We start from the raw sequence: 7,213 nt of genomic DNA on the forward strand, positions 1-7,213 counted from the left end.
AAGTGTTGGTAATCAGGAGCCCACCTGGAGAACAAAGCAATTCAAGTGTCGGTAATCAGGAGCCCACCTGGAGAACAAAGCAATTCAAGTGTCGGTAATCAGGAGCCCACCTGGAGAACAAAACAATACAAGTGTCGGTAATCAGGATCCCCCTTGGAGAACAAAGCAATTCAAGTGTTGGTAATCAGGAGCCCACCTGGAGAACAAAGTAACTCAAGTGTCAGTAATCAAGAGCCCACTTGGAGAACAAAACAACAATTCAAGTGTTGGTAATCAGGAGCACACCTGAAAACGAAGAGAAAGCAACAATGTTCGAAGGAAGACGGTTCAAGTTCAGCAATTAGACGCCTACCTGAAGAAAAGGGAAAACATCTCAGATTACAATTCAAGTCGACAACAAAGGAACTTCACCGGGAGAATACAAGTCAACAGGGCAGCAGGAACTGCAAGATCAAGTTTGAAGATATAGATAGGATTTTTGTAATGCATAGACCATAGTTTAGTATAGCTTCTTTTATTTTGTCTTGGTGTTATAAGGGGTTCAGTAAACAGTAGCAGCAACAGTGAAATCAAAGCTTCCTGGCAGTCCCAGCTACCAAATTTTTTCGAACTACACTGACCTGATTCCTTTATGGCCAAGGATATGTAGGCAACTTCGGAAGTAGGGTGCGGTCAAATATTTCAAAAATGCTTCCCACGGATTATTCAAATGGGCAAAAATAGCTCATAGTCGCTCACTTATCTTTGCCCGAAAATCCTTCGTGTCTCCGAGCAAAGAGGGGCAGCTGTGAGCATGTGATTTTTGCCCTCATGAAAATAACTCCTAAAAAAGATCAAAAATAATTTTAATTGATTTTAGGAATTTTTTTGTTATTTAGTTGCATTAAATGCATTTTTAATATACTTAGAAACCCCTTCTTCTTCATTTTTTCTTAGAAACCACACACACAGAGACCTAAGCTAGAGAAAAATCACACAATCCTTCCCTCTCTCCTTCCTCTCTAATTTCATTAATGCACACATGCACTCAAGATTCTACATAAATGGGATAGGAATTAAAAGGTCCAACTCTCTGATTTGAAGGACAGAAACAATCAAAAGAAAAAAAAGAATCCGAAATTGCTCAAGTTGGTTGCTACTGATTTTTGAATTTATTTCTCGGAATTTCTGGATATCTGTTTGTGTAAAAGTGCTGGTATTCTGCTTCGCTGAGCTGCTGCTGATTCTTGACTCTTTAATTTCGCCCATGTTTGATTTTCTCTTCATCAAACTTAATTCTAGAGGAGCTAGCTGTTTCCGGCTGGATTAGGCTCTCAATTCTGTTATCTCAGCTCAATCGGGTATGTGTACACACCCCTGTTATTCTGTTTGGATGCCATATGAAAAAAACAAATTTGTTCATCTTTTAGTTCGGCTCAACTGCATAGATCTATCGTTTTGAGTTTGAAAACGAGTGTGAAATACTACTAGTTAATCATGTGATTTTATTTGAGCTAATTTTGCACTTGAGAAATATATTGTTGCTCGAATTTTCATATACGGAAATCAGTTGCATTCAAAAGGCGTTGCTATTCTTAATTTGCTCGTCTGTTGTGTCAATGTTTGTCTTAGTTGGTCTCCACTACTTGAATACTTTATCTGTTTCTCTACTCAAATTCCTTGTAAGTGTTTCTTCCTTTTTTTGTATTGAGATTTTTTTATTGCATTTGTTATTAGTTTGATAAGAGTTAATTAGATAAAGTTTAATGATTTTGATTACAATCTTTTGGCAGTAATTTGTAAAGCTTTTAGGCCCAATCAATTATACGTTAATGAATTTAGGCAAAATTTTTGAGTTGCTGTCTCGATTTAAGCAACTGTAGAAGTCTTAGTACCCCTAGAGGGCAACACTTCATCCTTAAAGTTGTTCCGTGATTCATGGCCTTACAACAATCTCAAGTTTGTTTAAGAAATAATTCATGAATATCGTAGCTTTTTTTAGGCGCGATTTAATAAACCGTCACAATTACGGGTATAGTTCCCATGACGTAGTTGTGATATCTGCTTTCAAATTAGCTTTAATATGAATAGTCGTAGTTCACTTAGTTGAATGCTTTTTCTTTAATAAATTTGAGGCGTGCCACAAATAAAATTAGATAACCCATGGCCCTCGCTTAATTAATTTTAAACCCTTAGAAATCGAGGCGCGCCATTTAGCGAATTTTCCGTGGCCATCGCAAAGTTGCAAACGCGTATTTGCTTCAGGCACGTTATTTTAATAATTTACCTTCCTAAACTCGGGTGCACATTTATGTGACCCAAATCCAAATCTTAACAATGTTAGATAGAATATGTCAAGAGCCGCGGGTGCATTTATGTGTCGTGGTTCAAGACGTATTTTAAATGACGTTGCAATTTTTTTCTTAAGATTAAATAAAAGCGGTTATAAAGTTAAAATTGCACCATAGGTTAAAACATGTTTTAAAATCAAGTAAATAGGCCAATTATAACAGTTGAGCGACCGTGCTAGAACCACGGAACTCGAGAATGCCTAACACCTTCTCCTGGGTTAACAGAATTCTTTACCCGGATTTCTACGTTCGCGGACTGTAATACAGAGTCAACATTTCCTCGATTCGGGAGTTGAACCGGTGACTTGGGACACCATAAAATTATCCCAAGTGGTGACTCTGAATCTTCAAAATAATCCCGTTTTGATTGTCACTTTAATCGGACAAACTCCCTTATACCCCTTCTCGGGGGTGTAGGTAAAAAAGAGGTGTGACACCAAGTAGCCTCCTCCACGGGCCGACCTCTCCACTGCACTTTTATTGAAGCTATATCATTTGATCTCAACTTTCGAACCTGCCGCTCCAAAATAGCCACTGGCTCCACGTCATAAGTTAAATCACCGTCTAACTGAACCGTGCTGAAATTCAAAACATGAGACAGATCGCCAATATACTTCAGGAGCATAGAAACATGAAATACCGGATGTACACTCGACAAGCTAGTTGGCAAAGCCAGCTCATATGCCACCATCCCCAATTCTCCGAAGCACCTCAAAAAGCTCAATGAACCGAGTACTCAATTTACCGTTCTTCCCAAATCTCATAACTCCCTTCATGGGTGAAACATTTAGTAGAACCTTCTCTCCAACCATGTAAGACACATCACGATTGTTTATTTTTTCAGAAGCAAGCAAATTCAGAATACAGAGTTACAGACAGAACTGCGCCAAGAAACAAACAAATTTCATGTTCATGCCAAACACACCCTAAGTGACAACACTTAATCTTTGTGCAGCCTCTTAAGGAATCTTACGATTGCCATAACTCATAAATCATCTTTGACTTTCGTAGTTTTGAACCAGAGAAGAAATTACATACTTATACACATGTTTCCAAGTTTTTCACTTTGTGGTTTATTAGAATAGAACCTTAATTTTTTATTTCTTAAATTTGTATATTTGTTTGAATCCTCAAATACAATGAAAAAAGTAGTAATAGCGCAAATAAAAGGTAAAGAAGTAACATAATCATCAATTGAATAGATAAAGATATATAGATTGAAGAATCATGTTAGAACCTTTTCCGTTTGGAGTTTGGGATATATAGGTGTTGGGCTGTAACACCATCAAAAGGACCATAAAAAACATAAAAATATGACCTGCAATGCTAGTTATCCTTTTGGTATTTTACATAATAGACTTTTGATGCAATTACATCTTAAATGTTTAAGTATTTCGTTTAGGATGGAAAAAACAGTTAACATGTAGTGGTGGTCATTATATTAGTCAATCTGCATGTCTTAAACTCTTGTTCGAGATGAGGGTTATGATTTGCTTATTCTTCCTCAGAACGACTATTTGTATAAAGAATATACCCTCTCAAATGGGCTGGACATTCAGGGTCAATTGATTCCATATATTCATCAATCAAAAGGCTCATTTCTGTACCAATCATAAGGCCCAATTTCTTATTACCATTGAACCCTTTTGTAAGCACGTGATTTTTGCCCTATGAAAGAATTACTCCCAAAAAAATTCAAAATTAAAAGAGTTACCTTCAGGTACAATTTTGAGAATTTGCGTGACATTTTAATAATTGTTCTGTCCGTAAATGCTCACCTTACTATAGTTAAAAATACAAATAAAAATAAAAATACATGTTGCACGCATTTAGGAATTAGTGGTACATTTGGGAATTAATTAACCATAATTTGGTTAAAAGAGAATCACAAAAATATGCACGTGTATTTCTTGTCATTGTGTGATTTTGTTTTTCTTTAATTTGTGTGTTAATTATCATAGGTGTTAAATAATATGTGTGTAATTTTAATTTTTGATTTTTACAATTTATTTAAGATTTTTGTTAATTTTGATAATTAAAGAAAGAAGGATAATGAGTAAAGTATCAAGGAAACTCGGATTGGGCCAGGTGAAACCAAATCCAGGCCCAAACCAATTACATTTGACCCAATCCAAACCAGGTCTTCTAGAGACGCCCCCAAACGACGCCGCATAGGGCGTTTGATCTGAGCCATCCATCCAGTCCAATCCAACGGTCCAAGATCCCTTTCAGCAACCCGTTTCCAAACCCGACCCAGTAACCGGTTCAAACCGACCCCCAACCAAGGCCAAACGGTGCCGTTCCACATTAAGTGAAAGATCCTGGCCATCGATCTCGCTTCATCCAACGACCAGGATCTAACCGCCCATTACGTATATAAGCCTAAACCTTTACTCAGTCCCCCTTATCCGAACACCCCCCATTCCATCGTCCCAAACCCAAACCCAAACCCCCGTTCCAAACCCTAGCCGCCCCCATACACTCTCACTATGAATCCGGCGGCAACGATGCCGGTGACCACCAAAGTAACACCCCTGATGCACCCAACCACCCTGAACACGGATCTGCAAACCGTTGGGTTCGAATCATTCCCCATCGTCTCGAATCTTCGTTTGAAGGTTCGAGTAAAACCCCGATCTACACCAACCCACCCCGGATTCATACCAGCCATTACCCTACCCTCACTCGTGACCAAACCAAGCTTGGTTTGGTCCGAATCTACCCACAAATCTTCAAGCCCCAAAATCGGACTGTCCAAACCCTAGAGCACAAGAACTTTGGGAATCCAGCCAATTTTAACAGAGGGTTGGGGTCTAATAGACCTTAATCGAAGTGTTCTCGGTTGAGAACACCTCGATTAAAGCCTGTTCGACCTCAAATGGGCAAATCTAGTTCAGGCTTGGGTCGTTTGTTGTTGAGCTTCCACAGTGAGTTTCCCTTTTTCTTTTCTATTTTTGTTTGAGTGTTGTTTGAATTTGATAACATGTTTAGTCAGTTTGTTTGGTATTTCTGATATTTTCTTCCAATTGTTCTCCATCTTCGTAAGACCTTTTTATTTGGTCGATTGTTCTTCTGTTCATGGTTGAATACGTATGGTGATATACATGCTTGGTTTGGTCAGTGTCGTCAAGTGTTCTATTTATGTTGTTTCCCTGTTTTGTGCAAAGTTGTCTGAAGCCATTTGGGACCCTGTTCGTATTGTTTGTTTAATCGATTGATTGTTCTATGTTATAATTAGTATAGTCGATTAGATAAACATCGTCGATTAGTTTTATAGGACTGAATGTTCAAATATTCTGATTCGTATAGCTTCATATGATTGATCAAACCATTGTCGTTTAGCTGATTGTTTGACATTATCTGTGAATGGTTTGTAGCTGCAGTGTAATAGCTAGAACTTAGTTTAGGGCAGCTTGAAATTGAACTTTCAGAAGTTCAAAATTTCCTGCTGTTGAAGCAGGGCAAGACAGTGATAACCAGAGGATAACAAAGGTAGTTTGGGGGTATGAAAAGATCAGAAATGATTAGTTTAAGTAAGCTGACAGTAGGGTACTGAAATAGGATTAAACTAATACAATAGTGGGGAACAAAACTTGATAGCATGAGGGTAATTGAAGATTGTCAGCTGCCCATATCATTGGGGCACAAAACACATGTTAATGGGAAATAAAGGGGTATGAGAAGAGTTGAGGGCTGGGGGGAAACGAGGCAGCCTGGGGCCTGCCTGTATTTTGCCTATAAATAGGCTCTTTTAGGGTAGAGAAAAGGGTTAGACATCAGAGTTTAGGGGGTTAGAAAATCAGAAATTAAGGCTGGGCAGAGTTGAGGGCTAGAGAGTTAAGTTAAGGGGTTGGACATTAGAAATTGAGAGAAAAAGAGTGATAAAGCTGAAACTCCACATCAAGGAGTTTGAGGCTGTTTTCTTTCTGGGGTGTTTGACAAACATCAGAAATTACTGCTTTTCGTGCACCAATCTGCTGTGATGGGACACTGTTGGACTTCAGTTTAGCTTTCCTGGTTTCTTTACTTGTTAAATACTGTTTCAGTTGAGTGTCTTGGTTTTCTGTTTGGACTGAAAGTTCACTGGTCCTCTGTTTGGTTTAAACCTGTCGCTGGTGCCTCCTACTGGTTATTATTGGGTCTTCCTGCTGGGTTTGTTTGGTTTTCTGAATTTTCTGCTGGGCTTTCTCTTAAGTTGCTGCTGAGTTTTTGTCTGTTATTGGGCTGTCTCTGTTGCTGTTACTGGTTTGGGGCTGTCGACTGCCTGTGTTGCTGTGTTGTTGCATACTGCTCTGCTGATCATTCCTCTTCTTCTTTTGCTTTCCTATACCAGGTACACAACAGATACATTGGTCAATGTAGGCTAAAATTTGAAGCATGAATACAAAGAGTTAAAGTTATTTTGAATTCATTTTAGAAATATACTGAACATTAGTTGTATGTATGATAGTGTACTTTCTCTACTAGAACCATGAAATCAGTTGTGGTGTAACTGCACTTTTATACATATCGTTTAGTTGGAAATCTCTATGTTTTTGCTTATAACAAAAAAGGATTAATGTTGCAGTAGCCATGTTCTATTAAGTTCATCATTGTTGTCAAGAAGCATGTTAGGTATCCAATAGTTACTTCCTTAAACAAACAGCAGTTTTTTTTAGTTAGTAAGAATATGGTTTGATTAAGGTGAGCTGTACACTGCATGTTAGCCTTCCCCCTTATGAATGTTAAGCACATACCAAATAAGTTGAATAGGCCCAATTGGAATAAGGGTGGCCCAGACCGAGTATCACATTATGCACATTGGGCCTGGGCCCGTAATATCTAAATGACTGCCCATATACACGTTCATGTTCAGATTTTGCAAATCATATTCGGAACCCGAC

General features: G+C 38.3%; 1 long non-coding RNA gene across 1 annotated transcript; it reads left to right on the forward strand.

Moving 5' to 3' along the window:
- The first annotated feature begins 812 nt into the window (after window positions 1-812).
- Window positions 813-6,896, forward strand: LOC142173006 (uncharacterized). Its single transcript, XR_012702412.1, has 2 exons — window positions 813-1,340; window positions 6,664-6,896. It is a non-coding gene; the product is annotated as an uncharacterized LOC142173006 (long non-coding RNA).
- The last annotated feature ends 317 nt before the right edge of the window (window positions 6,897-7,213 follow it).

This window comes from Nicotiana tabacum, chromosome 18 (assembly GCF_000715075.1).
Source record: "Nicotiana tabacum cultivar K326 chromosome 18, ASM71507v2, whole genome shotgun sequence".
Lineage (NCBI taxonomy): Eukaryota > Viridiplantae > Streptophyta > Magnoliopsida > Solanales > Solanaceae > Nicotiana > Nicotiana tabacum.